Below are 19,227 nucleotides of genomic sequence, written 5' to 3'. Positions count from 1 at the left end.
GAACTACTTTGGGGGCTATTTAAGCCACGCCCAGACAGTAGCTCACGCTTCGCGTTGTTCTGCATCCAAGCAGCTGAACGCTCACCATGTCTGCTCCTGCATCTGGTCTCCAGCCACGCCCGCCTCGATACTGGAAAACCTGTAAGGAAAGAAGAGAAGAGAAAGGTGAAAACCAAGAATTTTATCAAACTTCTTACCTGCATCCGGAACCTTCATGCCAGCGTTCCTGAGAAAAGACTTTCATTTAAAAGCACCGCGTTGCTCGCTGCAGTGCCGCGCTTCCCTCACCTGTCCTCTGGAGTTCTTCTGGCTCCACCGCGACTGTCTGCACCGGTCGCCACATCTCTGCACCTAGGGGAGAGAAGAAGAGACAAAAGCTGAGCAGAAGGAACATATGAGGAAAGCCTAATTTTCCGCCATAACACTTACCGGTCTTCTGTTGGTGGATCATTCCTCATTTCGGGTCGGCGCTGCTACGTTGGCAGGTACCGCACCCCGGCCCCTATGGGGAAAGGACTAAAGACATTACTGGAGGAATATAAAGACATTAAGAGGGATCGCCCCCATCGCTAACTCACCTGAGTTTACCATCGGCAAGTCAATCCCTCAATGCATCGCCTTCATTCTGCACCTGAAATAAAGGACAGATCACAGGTTAGGAAGGCAACAAAAAAGGAGGCTCAACACTTGAACTTTTGTAATCTTCATACTTACGGCATTCCGCTCGGAAAAGTCAAGTGGATTTTGCCAGTGCCATTCTGAAAACCAGTGAAGTAACTGGACAAACACGCACCCCTGCACCAGAAGCAGGATGGAGAGTTCATCCTTTCAAACCATAAGGTGAGCTTCAACTGGGGATTTCGGAGGAAGTTAGAGAAGAACGAAGAGGGGAAGGGGGGAGCAAGCACACTATTCTGCAGACTGTTAATCCCCTTTCTCATCTGCAGAAGGATATTCCTACGGGCCAGACAAGCAAGATTTAAGGGTCCTGTTCAGTCGGTGTTCCGAGTTCTGCGCATCACGCTCGAAGAGGCCACAGCAACCCAGACTAGACCGGCGCCTCCGTGGGAGTCAGGTGAGCATTACATATACTGGCCATGGCAGGAGGCCGATTTTGGCCCTCCCCTTCAGAGATGTATCATGTACTCCACCTGTCAGATCCCAAATAAATATGACAGGGAGGACAGCGCCTTGTAGAATATGGCCACCCAGAGTACATGGGTCTATGTGTATGTTGTGGGGTGAGCATAGGAAAATATGTGCAGATTAGCCCCACATGTTTTCCAGAGATTGATCTACCATCATTCAATTAAATATTCAAAATTAAAAAAAAAGCCCAGGCGAGCGCACACCCACTGTGCAGATGATCACATTCCTCACAGTAACTTAGCTAAAACTCTGCGCTCATGGGGTAAAGGTTGGTGTCTGAAAAATCTGTTGCAGTGTGCATTTAAACTGGGCCCTAATTTCTGTTAGCCTTAGAGGGCATCGCCATCAGCTTCATTCACACTATCGTGTTACAGTCCTTGAATTTTTAACACCTACAGCTTTCGAAGGGGTCATTATAGCAGAAGGAGGACAGACAAAATTAATTACCAAACTGGTACGACTTTGATCTACACATTAGGTTTGTAGCTCGGTGGCAATGACCTTTTTGCCACGTTTCTGATATGCCAGATAGTACCTGAAGATATCACTGAAGAGCTTTTTCTTATCCTTTGTGAGAAACCTACGGGTTTTCTCCTATGAAGACCCCAGGATTCCTCTACTCGGGGGACCAGGGAAAGGCTTTTGCTCTCGGAGGGAGGATCGCCTTCGTAGAGGAGCCCAGGGTTGTTCTCATGGGAGTACTTCAGATGAGACATGCTATCCCCCCTTTCCAAATATTCATCACCCTTCTGTCTCTGAGCCTTTATGAGATATTGCCAGTACTGTCCCGTTTCCTCCTCCCCATTTCCAATAGGTACTGTAATAAAGAGAAGGCATCCGAGAACAGGAAAAAGCAAAAAAGCACAATACCCTATTTTCTACAACCACATGTTTTCTCCCCTTTTCCCGACAGCAATTTACCCAATTTACCCACATTCCCTAGGGAACACTGTAACTCCCATTATTACCTTTCCCTACTGAGTTACCCATGTACTGAGATGAAGAAGAGTCAACCAAGAGTGATGAAGATTACACATAGGGATAACATTGAAGAGAGGAATGAAGTGGGAGAATGGGAAAACAAGCTCCCCCTAATCTCATCAAGACCATGGCCTAGAGGATCACTTCCCAGACACCCCCCACGGGACGAGTTTGTCTATCTACCAGATGACAAAATACCCTGGTTCGGGGACACAAGGATATGCCCACCAGCCTGTCCGACTCAAGCCGACACCTGTGGTATGGATGAGCTCGACTAAAACAACAGCCCCAAGTATCCACATCGCTAGAGATGGCATAACGACATAGCCAAACTGCCAAAGAACACACGTGCCACCATGAACACTGGTCACTCACACACCAACCTACACGAAGAACATACACAGCGCTATGACGTAGGTGACTGACACACCCACTGACGTGCATCATTGCTATTTTTCACATAGGCCTTTTTAATAGTAATGCAGAAACGCAAGACGCCTGAAGAGCTTGTGTATATGCTTGCTGACGCTTCTCACGCCACTCGCCCTATGACGACACCATCATGTATACCTAACACTGCTTGTGGCACCCTGTCAACCCACAAGCCCCATACAATGGATTATGTACTGCCACTCATGAACTAGGCCCGAGTAGGCCGCAAGCAAGAGCCTCGCCATGAAAATCCTCTTAGAACAAGAGTACAAGTGCTGATCATGCAGAACAAGCCCCAGCGAGAGCTCACAGCCAAGGCCACAATGTTGCAATTCGCATGCTACCAGCCCAGCGCCAAGGTTATACCTGAAAAAAAGCCAAGCCCACAGAAGTGAAATACAAATCTAATGCTCAGAATTCTGCTCCAGCTACGGTCTCCCCACACGTGACCAAACCGATCTGACAAAGTGCCAGGCCCACGAGACAGAAAGTCGTCTGGGTCCCACGTCTGGGACACAGGTTGCAACAACAAAGCGGCAAGATGGACACCTACGGCGATGGGAACGACCTGCTCACAAGCCTATGAGCAAACCTGTCTGTTGCCTGCACAAACACATAGTTGCACATTGTTGCTAATGACAGGAACACCGCGAGCTGGGAACGACGATGGTCCCAGGCTTGGGGGCTCGCGGAAGAACCAATCAGAACACTGGGGGGTTCCTCACTGATGCCATTAGTATTAGCCAATCACCAGGGGTCCCCTGTAGCAATTCTGAAGTAACACATATGATGGACAGCCCAAGTGTACCACCTGACTCATCCTTAACCACTAATATCCTTCTCCATACGTACCTTAAACTAACCCTACCACTCGGGGAACCAATCCAGAGTGCCGATAGGTTTTTTGCTAACTTTCCCAGGTGACGCAGATAGTGCATCATACTGCTGTAAAAAGGGCCTGCGAGCCCCACTAAGAGTGAGAGTCTCGACGGACGCGTACAGTCTCAGACCCATCCCTGCCGTTGTTATAATAAACAGCAGAACCACCTTGCTCCTTGTGTGTGTCTCATACTCCTTTTGGGGGACACAGGAGGAGTTGGGGCCTCCCAGCCAGGAGGTCCGCGGACGGCTCTGCCGGCCCCGGGATAATCACCCCGACAAGTTGGAGGCACTGCTGAGATCCTGAGATCTTTTAAGGTCTATCCCTGAAGGTTTTATTCCAAGGCCTCTCGTTGCGGGGAGGCCTTGCAGCGCGGCCCCCTTTTGAGGACTACAGGACCATCGCGGAACTGCGAGAAGACCGGACAGCGCAATCCGGATATTGGCCCTCAGGAGCCGATTGAGAAGTATCCCGCCCACGGTTGACGAGTGTCCAGATGTGGTCCAGACGAGGGGAGGTGGCAAGCCGCTTGGAGGGGTGCACGCAGTCGATCGGCCCCATGTCAAGAGAACTTGGTGAGTATGGCACACCCAACAAGCAATGTGATATTGTGAGGGAGGGGGAAGGAATTGTAATAAGGGCAGCGGGAGGTGTTATTACAGTGTGTTGCAAAGATTTGATTAATAAGTGTTGATAGACGAGCTAGCGGTAGCAGGGCAGGCACAAGGGCCGTCCTCTACCACGTCACAGAAGCTGGGTGGGTGGAGCCAGAAGACACCACGCACGGTTGCTCATAGGCACTGATTGGTCTAGATTGTGGGCACCTGTAGAGGGGGTGTGTGGCTTTCCTGTTAATTGGCGTTTTTGATCAATGAATAGAGGAGGATCCCTATTGATCGAGTGTTAAAGCTTGACAGATAGATGATGTTTTCCTGTAGGAGGTAGCTAGATTGTTGCCAAGTGCAGAAGATAATTGGCTGGTTAAGCCCCCCCGGCGAGGGGTGTGTCACACGCGAGGCGATGCAGCGTGCGCAGTCCGATTATAAGAGTTCATTGTTGGTTACCTTGTTCCGGGCGTAACAAGAGGACAGCTGTGGGGTTAACGGGGACAAGAAGTTAAAACATATTGCACGCTCTCTTAATGTTCTAAAGATCGTACCCGTAATAGTTTGAAGAGGTTGGTGACGTCACCCGTAGGGCCTTCATAGGACACTTCGACCACATCGCGTTGTTCGAGGGGTAGTGGGAGAGTAAGTAGAGGGTAAGGGCGGCATAACAGGGGTGGGGAGGCCACACACGGAGAACGCCGGCCACCCCCAAATACGGGTCGTGCTGAGTAAGGTGGGAGAAGAGGGGAGTGGAAAAGGTGGGGCGGCTGTACAAGCATGTCACACAGGGCACGCAGCCACAGGGGCCTTTGTGTGCCGCGGCCGCAGGGGACCGTACCAGCGTATCAAAAGAGGAAAACAAACAGAAGACTGTATATTTGTAACTGCTTTACTTTTTAGTGGACGGTCTACGGGGCCAGGTAACGAAGGTTGTGCTGAGGAGAGTTAAAAGCACAGTATAACCATGTCATACGGATCAGATCGGGATCTGGAGGGTGGGGGAACACTTTGACTACCCCTCTCCAACATATTTGCAAGACGCTATCCCCTCACAGGGAGAAACTTCTCAAATATAGCATAGAATGGACACAAGGAACACACAACAAAATTACAACACCATGGCCGCCTAACGGCAGTTTTGAACCATACGTCCAACACTCGCTGCAGACACATATACACAACAAGTACAAAGGGAAGAAGTTAGCACATCACGTGGAGGTATTTAAGTTATGGAGAATGTTCCAGGGAACCCGGCCAGGACTAACCGGAATGTTCACTGTGGAAGGAACGGCGGAGGAAAAGGGAAGCAAAGAAAAAAAGAGGGCTAGGAGATTAAGGAGGAAGAGGGGAACAAGGGGACAGCGACAAGTGACGCACAGTGCGCGGAAAGGGACCGAAAGGGGGACGAAAGGCCTGGCACCGCACACAAAGTAGAAGTAGAAGTAAAGAAAGAAGGGACAGAAGACATGCCCCTAGCGAAGGTAGTGAAGAAGGAGGAAGGTGGGTTGTATCCAGTGATGGAGTTACGAGAAGCAGCAAGGCAACACTTGACGGCAGCTGAGGGGTACTCAAACCTCGCATACAGCCCTCCACCATATACCGCAACAGGTAGCTACCAGAGGGGGGGAGGAGGTGACGAGCACGGTGGGTTCGAGTTGCATGCAGGCTCACACAAAGGGAGGCAATAGCAGTGAGGAGCACATCTCGAACGTAGGACAAGACAAATGGATAGCAGCGCAGGTGCTCTTAAAGCTGCGAGGGACATTAACAGGATAAGAAGAAGATGTAGTGAGGAGAATGCATAAGGACGACCAAGATAGTACTGGGACAGGGGGTGAGGTGAGTAACACGAGAGAAGGAGAGCTGTCACAGGAAGAGAAGGAGAGGTTAGAGAAAAGATTGGCTGAATTGAGGGATGAGCAGAGTGCACTGATTAGGCAGTTTGAGCAGGGGGCCCGAGGAAGGAGGAAGAAAAGGAAGGAGAGTAGGGATGAGCAGGAAAGAGTGAAGGAGCGTACGGAAAAGATGAAGAGGGAAGCGGAGACGAAGAAGGCAGTAGCAGAACGGGTGTACCGAGCAGAACAGCGCAACATGAAAAGAAGGGAGGAAGAGAAGGAAAAGGAAATGGAACTATGGAAGAAGAAAATACTGTCTGAAAGTACCAGGAAATATGAAGAAGATAAAGTAATAGAAGATATATTAAAAAGGGAAAAAGAGAAATGGGAGAGGAAGAGAGAGGAAGAAAGGATATTAACAAGGGTAAGTAGTGAGGTGATGGAGGAACTGAAAAAGAAGAGAGAGGAAATAGGTGGAGAAATAATGGAGAAGAAGGAAGAGGAGAGCAGGGGAAGGAGAGTGGAGCATGGGGTAAGAACATACGCGCGCTGGGATGCGGAAGTGCCTACAACATCAACGCAGGGGGCAGCAAATAGTGGAGGCGAACAGAAAGGAACAGAATTAATAGATTTAAAAACGGTGACAGTAAGGGGGAAAAGGACAGAATTGGGGTTGTCGCTCCTGGATGAATTTTGCAACGAGGAAGAAGAGGGTACAGGGAAAGAAGGAAGAAGTGGCAGTAGGGAGAGCTTAGATAAATTGTACATCACACGCACTAATGGGGAATCACCATGGGCATGCAGGAAGAGGGGAGAAGAGAAGAAAAGTGAAGAACAGGTAAGAGAAGTGGCAGGAGGAACAACACACGAAGTAATATCCACATTATCACGCCCACCCACACCCACGCCTGAACACACACCATACATCGGCAGGCTCAGATATCTCCCAGGACGCAGGCAGGAAGAACGGCCAACCACACCTGCGGTGAAACAAGAGAGTAATAGGGGAGGGAGGAGAAAGGAAGGAGAAGACATGACAAGCAATGGTAATATAGATATGGCATCAGGTTTACTTGACACAGAGGAAGAGGAGGAGTGCATTGATTGTACCCCACGGCCACGGGGGGAACAAATGGGTTACAATTAAACGCCACTATTGGAGAGGGGAGGGGCCAGACCGCAATATGTACCCTGGAAGCATGCTGATAAAGAGAATATAAAATTCAGGCTCCCATCCCTAAGCGGAGGAGCAGGAAAGTGGATATATGAGATGGAAAAACACACTGCGGGACAGAGGCTAGCAGTGGGAGACATAAAGGGAATAATAATATCAATATTGGCAGATGCAGCAGATGACATTTGGAAGAGGGCAGGCTTCCCCAGGGTTACAGTAACAAACACGTCATTTGACGGGCGCCAATTGCCAACTGCAGGCATGCATTATGGCAGGCCCTGAGGGTCCAGTACCCTGACACATCAGACATAGGCGCCATTACATCACGCAAGATGCTGGGAATGAAGATCCTGTTGATTACATCCAGGAGATTAAGGAGAAGTGGCGCTTGGAAACTCGGGAGCAATGGGACAAAACACCGGCCATTTTTTGCCATATACTAGTACAACGACTCCCCAAGGCAGTACAGAGACAGCTGAAGAAAATAGTGGGAACGCAAGCTAAGGCCTGGCAGGAAATACAACTAACAATAGTACACCACTGTAGAATGTGGCAAGAAAAGATGAAACAAAAGGAAGAAGATAGGAAGGCAGAAGAGGCAAAATTAGTGCAGAAAAAACTGACCAAATATACCATGGAAGGAGCACTAATAACTACACCAGTAGTACTGGCACCAACCCCCACGCAAGTAGTGGCTGCACAAGATCCCTCACAACAACAAATAGCACCATTACCGCAACCACCACAACTTATAACACGACAGATGCCACCACCCCCACCAAGCACGGCTCCCACAGGGGGAGGATACATGCCACCAGGAAATGGATATTATAACAACTTCCGGGGGAGGGACGGCATGATGAGAGGGAGAGGGTATGGACAACATGCACAACAGCAAGGGGGAGGATTTCGAAGTTACTACCCCAATGGGCAGCAAGGGTACCGAGACAATACGGGAAATTTCCCATGGCAGGCCAGGATACCACCTGCATGCTGGGTTTGTGGGATGGTAGGACACATGTCGCGCAGATGTAGAATGAGGCCAACCCCACCAGCTTGGGGAGAACAGGGGCCACAAGGGCCTATGGGGGAGCAACAGGTTTGCCAGCAACAGCAGGAAATACAACAGAGCAACACGCAACAGCAAACATCACCGCAATATCCGCAGCAGCAGATACAACGCTACGCTGCACCACAACAACAGGTACAGACATACACACCACACCAGCAACAGGTGGTAGCTACACAACAGCACCAAGTGCAACCAGTACAGCAGCTCATCCAAATGCAGGACAATAAATTGACAACCATTGATACACCACTGCAGCAGACACAGTTAGGGAGGGTGACCTACCCTTAGGGAGGGCGACACAACCCTTACACTGAAAGCAGTCAGTCACTGTACCCACAATAGGACAGCCCACAGACGTCTTTGATGTGTCCCATCCTGTCGATAACACCTAATAGTGCGGAGGAACCACGCATTCAGGTAGCGATAGGTGACAAAAAATGTTCCTTCCTTGTTGACACCGGGGCAACTAGTTCTTGCATAAGGGAGGGTAAATTTGAAATGTCAGGCGAGGCCATGCACACTCAAGGATTCTCTGGGGCTAGAGGGTTGGTTCCCTTTACTGATAACCTCTCCTTATCTATAGGAGATTATGACATGTCTGTCCCACTCCTGTATTCAAAGGAGTCGCCAGTGAACATACTTGGAAGGGACATAATGAGCAGATTGAATATGACGATCTCCTTCACGGAGAACGGCATAATTTGCTGCACACCAGGAATAAACATGCTTACTGCACGACAATACTGCAAGCTTACTGTGGCCAAACAGTAGCTCGAGTTGAGCCTGTGGATGGCGAAATGTTCCAATATGGAACTGACATGGCATTTGCATGGATGCCAGGAATAGAAGGCAAGATTTGGAGGAGGCTAGCAGCATATTTCTTCAGGCCTGAGACACCAGCTAGTGAACCAGAGGGGAAGGTGATTTCGGTGAGCATCGAGAGCATCATGGCAACTGCAGATTACATTGCAGTACATGCCCAAGACAGGGAAGGGAGAGCATGGAGAGCAGTAATAGCACTGGCTGAGGGATGCAGGCTCACACAGGTGTCTGACGAAGAGCTTTTCTCAGAAAACAAAGGAAAAGGAGAGATGGTGTTTATGATGAGTGTTGACATATGGTTGAGAGTGAAATACAAGCAAGTAGCACTGAAAATGGCAATGGCACTCGAGGCACCTGCACCTACCCCAGTACCATTTTATGAGGAAGACATGGCTAAAGTTCCAGCATCACTGTGGACCACCAGTCCCTATGACGTGGGCTGCATAAAGAGCATTGGAGGAGTAAAAATAAAGTTGAAAAGGGGTGCAATATTACCTAGAGTGAAGCAGTACCCACTATCAAAAGAGGCAGATGAGGGCATATACGAAACCATAACAGCCCTGATAAATAATGGCATATTGGTACCATCAGAATCACCATGTAACACGGCCGTGTACCCAGTGCGCAAAGCTAAAGGAGGGTCTTGGCGTTTCATCCAGGACCTCAGGCCCTTGAATTGCATTGTAGAGGCAGAATACCCATTAGCAGCAAACCCAGCCACAATACTATGTGGAATACCAGCAGAAGCATCAAGGTTCACCGTGATTGACCTCAGAAATGCATTTTTATCAATACCTCTGCACCCAGATTCACAAGACTTGACGAGCTTCACATGCAGGAATACAAAATGGAAACACGCTAGGTTACCACAAGGGTACTGCGAGTCATCCTCAATTTTCAACAGAGTAATACAGATGGATTTGGGAAACATTGAAATGGAGAGCACGGTGCTGCAATATGTTGATGACATAATAATTTGCAGCACCACTGAGGAGAGGTGCAGGGAAGACTCAGTAAAAATGCTGACGGTACTGGCTGAGAAGGGGTATAAGGTGGACAAGGAAAAGTTACAGTACTGCCAGCAACAGGTACTATAAATTGGCCAACTAATCTCCCAGCACCGAAGAAACATTGCACCACAAAGAGCACAAGCCATAACCAACACACCACAACCACAAACAGTGCGGGAGCTGCAGCAGTTCCTGGGCCTATGCAACTACTGCAGAGCATGGGTTTTTGACTACAGTTCATACATAGGACCGCTGCTCGAAGCACTAAGAGAGGCACAAAAAGGGGACAAGAGGTTGGGGTGGACAAGAGAAATGAAAGAGGCGTTTGATGAGTTCAAACACGCCATATCCACAGCTCCCGTACTAGCCACTCCAAATTACGAACATCAATTTTTCATTTTTTCACATTGAGACTCAGCAGTAATGAAGGCAGTACTGACTCAGAAAACAAGCGTGGGGCACAAGCCAATAGCTTTTTACAGTGGTCACTTGGATCCTGTGATGTTAGGTCATTTCCCTTGCGAACAGGGCCTTGCCGCAGCAGCATTTGCGGTGGAAAAATCATCAAGAATAACAATGTGGGCCCCACCACATTATTCGTGGAACATGTACTGTTTGCAATTTTGAACAAGCCTAAGTCCACACTGACCACACAGAGGGTGTCAGGTTATGAAATAATTTTATCCAGACCAGAATTGACAATTGTCAGATGCAGTAATGTAAGCCCAGCCAGATTCATAGCAGAAATTGTTGAAGAAGGTTATTATGCCCACGATTGCACACAGACTATTGAAATGTACTCTAGCACAAGGAAGGTAGAGGAGGATGCCCTTAAGGGGGTGAAATAATGTACATTGATGGGTCATCAACTATTGATTAGAGCGATGGGATAAGGAGAACAGGGGCAGCAGTAGTTAAAATGACGGAAGATTTGATGTATGTCCCAGTCAAATGTGTGCAATTACCATAGCACTATTCGGCTCAGGCGGCGGAATTGGTCACACTGATTTTGGCACTAAAGGAAAGTTTTGATAAAAGAGTGACTGTATACTCTAACAGTGCATATGTAACATCAACAGTACACTCAGGTTTAATAAAATGACAGAGAAGGGGATTTAGAAGAGCTGATGGCACCCCAGTGCAACATGCCCTGTTACTAGCCGAATTGATTGAAGTAATTAACGATCCCCAAGAAATGGCCTTGGTTAAGTGTCAGGCCCACAGTAATGAAACAGCAGACGCACATGCCAAGCATGCTGCATATTTTGGCGAAATGTGGACCCCCCCAGAATCAGAGAGAGGGAGGGGGAGATCAACGGCAAGACAGATGTTCATGAAGGATGGGTACACCCACCTCCCCGCAATCCAGATAATGGAGTTGCAGGCAGCTGCACCAATGCAAGAAAAGGAGCTATGGGTGAAGAGAGGGTGTATAATGTCAGACGCACTGTAGAGTCAAAATAATACTGGAAAGGTGGTCATGCCATTGGCACTGTTGAACACCGCCCTAGCTCAGTTTCACCATCCAGCGCATAGAGGAAAGGAAGTGATTGCAGCACAAATTAGGGAAGCATGGTTCTGCCCCGGGGGGTAAATTCCCATGTTGCTAATTTCATCAGCAAATGCCTCACATGCCAACAGTTCACGGACGGTCACACGCTGCAAGTGATAAAAGACACTATACCCTGGCCAGAAGGACCATTCCACACCTCCACATTGATTACGTTGATATGATCAATGTTTGTCAAGGTCACAGGTATATGATTGTAGTGGTATGTCCATTCTCCAGGTGGATCGAGGCTGGACCCTGCTCACACGCGGATGCGTTCAGAGCAGCTAAATTTTTGGTGAGAGAGGTCTTCCCCAGGTGGGGTGTTTGCGAAGTGCTGCGGTCAGACAATGGCCCACACTTTGCAAATGAAATGTTTGAGCACATCACAGTGCTGCTGGGCATCAAACATAAATTTGCATGTGCATACCACCCACAGGCCAACGGTATATGTGAACGCCTGAATGGCCTATTAAAAGAGGAAATTGCAAAAATTCAGCACACCACTAAAAAGAGCTGGTTGTACTGCCTTCCGCTGGCTCTATTTGAGCTGAGGAATAGGCCAGGATATGATCACCACCTCACTCCCCACGAGGTGGTGACTGGCCGTTAAATGCGCCTTCCTTTAACGCCAACATCAAGAGCCTTTACTGACTATGATAGCACTGCAACTTTTTTTGGTGAAGAAATGTATCAACATGCATCTTCCTTGATTACTAGTGTCGCCTTTATATTTCAACAGCTCGAGCGCACGTGGGGCGGGTCGAAGAGCTCTCAACAAGAAGACACCAACGAGGAACAAGAAAAGGAAGGACTATGCACTATTGCGGAGGGAGATCACGTGCTCCTCTGCAACTTCAATAGAAAGTGGAACAGCCCGCGCTTTACCGGGCCCCACTTGGTAAAGGCAGTGGCTCCCAGAGAAGTAAAGCTGCATGATAAGCACGCCTGGAATCACCTCCATCATGTAAAGCCCTACAAACATCAGACCCGCCCTAGCGTCGACAACAGGGCCATCACAAAACCAGCAATATCAGCAATGTCGGCTACAGACAAGGACACAGCAACTGCTACCAAGGACAATTGTGTCACTGCCCCTGAACCCTCCCCATTCACAAACACTGCCATAGACTTTGGACACTTGCCCATAGCCCACACCATGATCACGAGATCACAAAGTAAACAAACTTCCGCCCAACCCAGCACCGCCCAGGCCACCACCGAATGAAGGATATTGTACAACAAACTTGAATGTTAGACACAGACATAAAACACTTGTATGTTTTTCTTTTATTTTCTCTCGCACATGCAGGTACCGCATATCATTGTATTGTTTAGAAAGTGAAGTAACTAACAGTGTGCTCTGCCCAGGAGTAGATACTGCCCACAGATGATAACACTCCTTAGGCCCTATCACACCAATTTGTATATCATATAAGGAGGCCATAGGTCCTGAAAAGGAGGAGGGTACGCGTATACTACACCGCATTTGTTTTGGCCATAGAACAATCATTTCCCCATCTTCACGAGCACTTGCCGGCTCCAAGAGATAGGTCGCTGAGATTAGCGTGGGAACAGCTTTTCGCCTGGCCATTAAACGATTATTTGCCAGGGAAAGCTTAATTAAACAATACTAGCTACAATAATGCACCCCTTCAGAATTTTCAGGTGGGCACCTTTAACATCGCAAGAATAAGGTGCCGGACCGCAGCAAGGTAAGAGCAAAAATGCCAGTGAGATTAGCTCTTGTAATAAAATTGATAGGAGTGTTGGTGATCACTGGTCTATTGGCTGCCTCTTTATGGCAGAAAAACTATGCTTCCAATATTATGGCTGCATCCAAAACTAACCTAGCCCCTCCCACGGCTGCAAGGTGGTACTAGCAACCCTAAAGGTAAGGGAAGTAGAGTTAAACACAGCACATATGCAGACAATAAATGTATCGATAATTACATAACTGTAACGCTCACCTGGTTCCCACGGGGGCGCTGGTCTAGTCTGGATTGCTGTGGCCTCTTCTAGCGTGATGCGCAGGACCCGGAACACTGATTGGACAGGACCTCCAAATCGTGCTTGCCTGGCCCGTAGGAATATCCTTCTGCAGATGAGAAAGGGGATTAACAGTCTGCAGAATAGTGTGCTAGCTCCCCCCTCTCCCCCTTCGTTCCTCTCTAACTTCCTCCAAACCCTGGTTTAAGCTCACCTTATGGTTTGGAAGGATGAACTCTCCATCCTGCTTCTAGTGCAGGGGCGCGCGTTCGTCCAGTTACTTCACTGGTTTTCAGAATGGCGCTGGCAAAATCCACTTGACTTTCCTGAGCGATGCGCCGTAAGTATGAAAGTTCAAAGTTCAAGTGAGGCCCCCTTTATGTTGTCTTTCTAACCTGTGATCTGTCCTTTATTTCAGGTGCAGAATGAAGGCGATGGTCGAGGGGTTAAACTGCCGAGGTGAGTAGTGATGAGGGCGATCCCTCTAAATGTCCTTATCATTCCCCAGAAATGTCTCTTGTCCTTTCCCCATAGGGGCCGAGGTACAGTACCTGCCAACGGGGCGGCGCCGACCCGAAATGTGGAAGAAAAGCCCATAAGTATTATGGCTGTTAATCAGGCTTTCCTTCTGTGTTCCTTCTGCTCACCTTTTGTTTCTTCCTCTCTCCCTTAGGTGCAGAGATGTGGCGTCTGATGCTGACAGCCGCGATGGAGCCGGGAGATGTCTCGAGGACAGGTGAGTGAAGCGTGGCGCTGCAGCGAGCAACGCAATGCTTTTAAATGGAAGTCTTTCTTCAGGGATGCTGGCGAGAAGATTCTGGATGCAGGTAAGAAGTTTGAAATAGTCCTTGGTTTCCACCTTTCTCTTCTCTTCCTTCCTTGCAGGTCTTCCAGGTTCGAGGCGGGCGTGGCTGGAGTCCAGGAGCAGGAGCAGACACGGTGAGCGTTAAGCTGCAGGAAGCAGAACAACGCGAAGCATGAGCTGCTGTCTGGGCGTGGCTTAAATAGCCTCCAAAGAAGTCCCAGGTATGTATCCTTCCCCAACTAGGTATGTATCCTTCCCTGAACACGCCCGAGTGAAAAAATAGTCCCTATGAAAAAATAGTCCCTTTCAGGTCTCAGGGAGGCCTGAAGCGTGCAGCATGGTCTGCATCAGGTAAGTGCACAAAACACCTCAATTTATGAGCCTGGCGCCTATGGCACCAGGACTGATGTCCAACATGAGCCTGGCGCCAAAGGCACTAGGACTGAGTCCAAAGAGCCCCTGTAAGGGGCCGCTGGGCTTTTACCCGAGGGCATGATGCCTGCTTCCGGGGGTGCTGGGCCTGGCCTGGTGCTCCAGGGTAGGCATCATGACAATAACAGATTCAGCACACATCTCAAACAACATGTGGTACCAGCACATGACCCAAATTGGTAAGCAGAACACTGCTATGTGTGCTCATTGATCCCATACGCCATGAGCGCATCAAGAACATTTGTTGCCACTGAATTACAGGCAGAAACAGTACAATGTATAATATATCTGGCACTATTCCAAATGAGGGGACGATTCCAAGCGACGGTGGTGAGACTTCAGTGGAAAACGGACACATACCCATACGAAAATAATATCCTCAAGACATATTTGAACTACCATAAAAGCAGCTTACATGCTGAAGCCTTCAGATACATGACGGATGGCCCCGAAAAAGGAGAAACGAAGAAAGTAACGCTACAATACCTGCCGTGTGATTGGTACGCCACTGAAGTTCCTAGTGTACAAGGATGCTGGGAAAGACCACTGATAACAATAACTGGGAAAATATATATGAACAATGAATGGGAAATAGGAGTGGTTGGGAGCAACATGATAACAAGAGAAAATATTACCAACATACAGGAGCACAATGACAGATGTTGGACGACGTGGGGTAAATATGTACCCATGCTGACGTGGATGGAGAAGGACGAAGATCCAATAAGCATACTGCTACCAACACAAAGGAGATGTGGATGTGGGATACAACACCAACTGTGGAAGCGTAGTGGAACTACCTGAGGGGGGTGCTGGAATGGCAGTTATAATGGCCACTATTGGGCCTGCGATGATAAGGCATACCACACCTTGCCTCCATTATGGAATGGAATATGTACCATGGTGTCAGGATTCGTAAATCAGGGAGGCATACTGGCAATCTTTCCTCTCCTACTCGTTTGCTTTCCACACCTGGGGTTCCTTCGCTTTTGTCACAGAGACGCTGCTTCAGAACACGGAAGTTTGCTCAGCCAGTTCGTTCGGTGTATCTGAAGCAGCGCTGGTCTTTGCCATGGAAACGCAGTCACTCTGCGTACCTGAGGTCACGTGTCTTTACACATCCTTAGAACCTCAAGTGACTTTTTGTTTTTCCTTCTTATACCCCGCCTCCTCGCTACTCGCTGCTTCTGAAATTGTTATTTCTCTTGCCGCTACGTATCGGACTTTACTCCTGTTGTACTTTGTGTTTTGACCCGGACCGCCTACTGGATTCCTGTTTCTGTGCCCTCTTGTTGTTGTCTCGACCCTCGGAACTGCTTTTTGGAATTGTTACGGATCACGGACGTCTGTTCGAATTTTGCCCGCTTGGTTTTCGACTCCTGGAACACTTTACGGATTTCTCCTTGTTAAGTTTTGGCTGGTGCTACCATCTACGTCCTTCATTCTGCTGCTACTGGAACATTTCTACGAACTTCCTCGTTTCCCCTTGGAGCTGGAGACTTATACTAGGCGTCCGCGTGCCGTCGGTTTCAGGTGGACATTGCTGTTTGCTGGATTCTTGTTTAGGCGTCCTCGTGCCGGCGGTGGGTAGGTGGATCACATTGCTTCTGGATCACTCCTGCGCTTCATTGGTTTCTTCAATCTATTTTTGAACTTCCTGGGAAACTCTCATCCGGTAAGACTGTTCCTTTCTTTCTGATTCTATATTTGGTCGCTGGATGGTTCCGGTTACTTACTGGCTATTCTTGTCCCCTTAGAAATCTGACGCCACCTTCCATTCTGAATTACCAGTCAGTCTACTATAGTCTATATTCAGGTACTTGAGGTGGGGTTGTGTGCGCATTGCTATTCAAGTTGTCTTCTGCCACTGACATACGGTTCCTTTACAGGTTGACTGGTTCCCGTGACGTCCTCTCATCTCGTGGTCAATTGACTGGTCAGAGAGTTCCTGCTACATCTCTCTTGGGTTCGTTGACAATCATCTTTTGGTCAATTGACTGGTCAGAGAGTTTCTTCTACATCTCTGTTGGGTACATTGACAAAAAGAATTCGTCCTCTACACGACGAGTTCAACAACTTGAAGTCAGGATTCTGGTTACTTTGTCAAGGAATATCTCCTGACTTAACATACTCAGAAGCCTTATTATGGACGTCACAGGACCCGTTAACCACGTTGGCTCAACTAGTGGCTGATTTACGGGCTGACATGACAGCAGCTCTTGAGGACACACAACGCAACATCCATGAGTTGCGAGTGGGCCTTCACTCTGCTGGGGCTGGCACCCCAGGTTTCCCTTCTGGTTCTGGTGCCGGTTCGGGATCCGCTCCTATTAACTCCGAGAGCGCTCCCGTTGTTCTCGCTGCCCAATTCCCTCTGGCTCCAACGGAGCGGTTTCACGGGGATCCAAAAACATTCCGGACCTTTATTAATCAGTGTCGATTGCATTTCCTCTGCCGCCCTACTTCATTCCCTGATTCCACTACCAAGGCAGCGTTCGTACTGTCGTATTTAGGTGGCACAGCGGCAACTTGGGCTAATCCATTGTTGGAGCAGGGAAGCCACCTACTTTATGATTGTGACGCATTGATTAAAGCCTTGTCACGGGTTTTTGATACCAGGTATAAGACCCAGGCCACCGATCTAGAACTTCTCTCTTTGCAACAAGGTGACACTACGTTATTGAATTATCTGGCTAGATTTAATCAGTTGGTAGCCGAAGCGGGTTGGCCTGATGAGAAAAAGGCAGCCCTGTTTTATAACGGTGTTTCTGAATCCCTGAAAGATATACTGGCCACAGTCCCGGTAGTACCCTCCACCTTTCCGGAATTGTTTGATCTAGTCCTCCAGATAGATGCCCGTCGGGCAGAACGGAAGGGTGAAAAAAGGGGCCCCGTTCCTGCTACCGCTACCATAAATACCCCTGTGCCAGGCAGCGAGGAACCTATGCAGATAGGCGCAGTACGGGGTCCATTAACCACGGAGGAAAGAGAACATCGCAAAAAGAGTAATTTGTGCTTTTATTGCGGTTCTTCCGAACATTTCTTGAGACAGTGCTCTAAAAAACCCAAGAAACAGGGAAACTCCAGGGCCCGGCAATAGTTGGAGTCCCATTGCCGAGCAAACTAGGTCAGGACTCCAGACGCTCCGTACTATTTTTTGTCCCAGCTACTCTAGCTTTTCAGTCTGCCAATCCATGGACTGTCCTTGCTGTCTTGGACTCCGGTGCCACGGGGAATTACATTGACGGACAGTATTTACAGGAATGGAAAATCCCTGTAGAACCCAAGGAGTTTCAGAGGTCGTCAACGCGGTGGACGGTACCTCTCTATTGTCAGGTCTGGTCACGGAGCGCACCATTGAACTCACTATGACATTAGACTCTGGCCATACAGAACAAATCACTTTTGACGTCATTTCCGCACCTCAATATAAGATCATCTTGGGGTTACCTTGGTTGGTGCATAACAACCCATTGGTCAATTGGCAGTCTGGTTGTATTACGTTCTCTTCAGACCATTGCAGAAAGCACTGTCTGTCAGTATCTGGGAAGTCTTCTGGGCCTTGCATCTCCTTGTTGGATACGGCTGCGGTGGTTGGTGGCGTTTCCTCAGCCTTGCCTAAAGAATACGACGGGTTCAGGGATGTATTCGATAAGATAGGGGCCGACACCCTTCCACCTCATCGTCCCTACGATTGCCCTATAGACTTACTGGATGGCGCAAAGATACCTTCAGGACGCATATATTCTCTCACTCAAAAGGAGAACCTCGTTTTGAAGGAGTATTTGGATAAAGCCCTAGCCAATGGTTTAATCTGTCCTTCTCGTTCCCCTGCCACTTCTCCGCTCTTCTTCGTGCCGAAGAAGGAGGGAGATCTGAGACCTTGCATAGACTATCACGAACTGAACGCTGTTACCATCAGAAACCAATACCCTATTCCGTTGATATCTGTGCTCCTAGACCAACTGGGTTCTTCTGAATTCTTCACCAAACTTGACTTACGCGGAGCATACAATTTGGTCAGAATGAGGAAAGGAGATGAGTGGAAAACAGCGTTCAAAACCAAATATGGGTTGTTCGAATATTTAGTTATGCCCTTTGGTTTGTGCAACGCTCCGGCTACCTTCCAAAGGTTTATCAATGATGTTTTCAGCGACATGTTGGATCGTCACGTCGTTGTTTATCTTGACGACATTTTGGTATACTCCTCATCCTATGAAGAACATGTAAATCATGTATCTGCAGTTTTGCAACGTCTTCGTGAAAATCGCTTATATGCCAAGTTAGAAAAGTGCTTGTTTCATGTTACCGAGGTAGAGTTCCTTGGTTATGATATAACTAATACTGGCATAAAGATGAGCAATGTCAAGGTTCAGGCGGTGTTGGACTGGCCGATTCCTTCTACTATCAAAGCATTACAATCTTTCCTTGGCTTTGCTAATTTCTATCGTCGGTTCATTCGTTCATTCTCTAAAACAGTGGCTCCACT

The sequence above is a fragment of the Ambystoma mexicanum genome, chromosome 3q, assembly GCF_040938575.1.
Source record: "Ambystoma mexicanum isolate Mex_15411 chromosome 3q, UKY_AmexF1_1, whole genome shotgun sequence".
Classification (NCBI taxonomy): Eukaryota; Metazoa; Chordata; class Amphibia; order Caudata; family Ambystomatidae; genus Ambystoma; species Ambystoma mexicanum.
The sequence above is the reverse complement of the archived record's forward strand: the minus strand, read 5'-3'. Positions refer to the sequence as shown.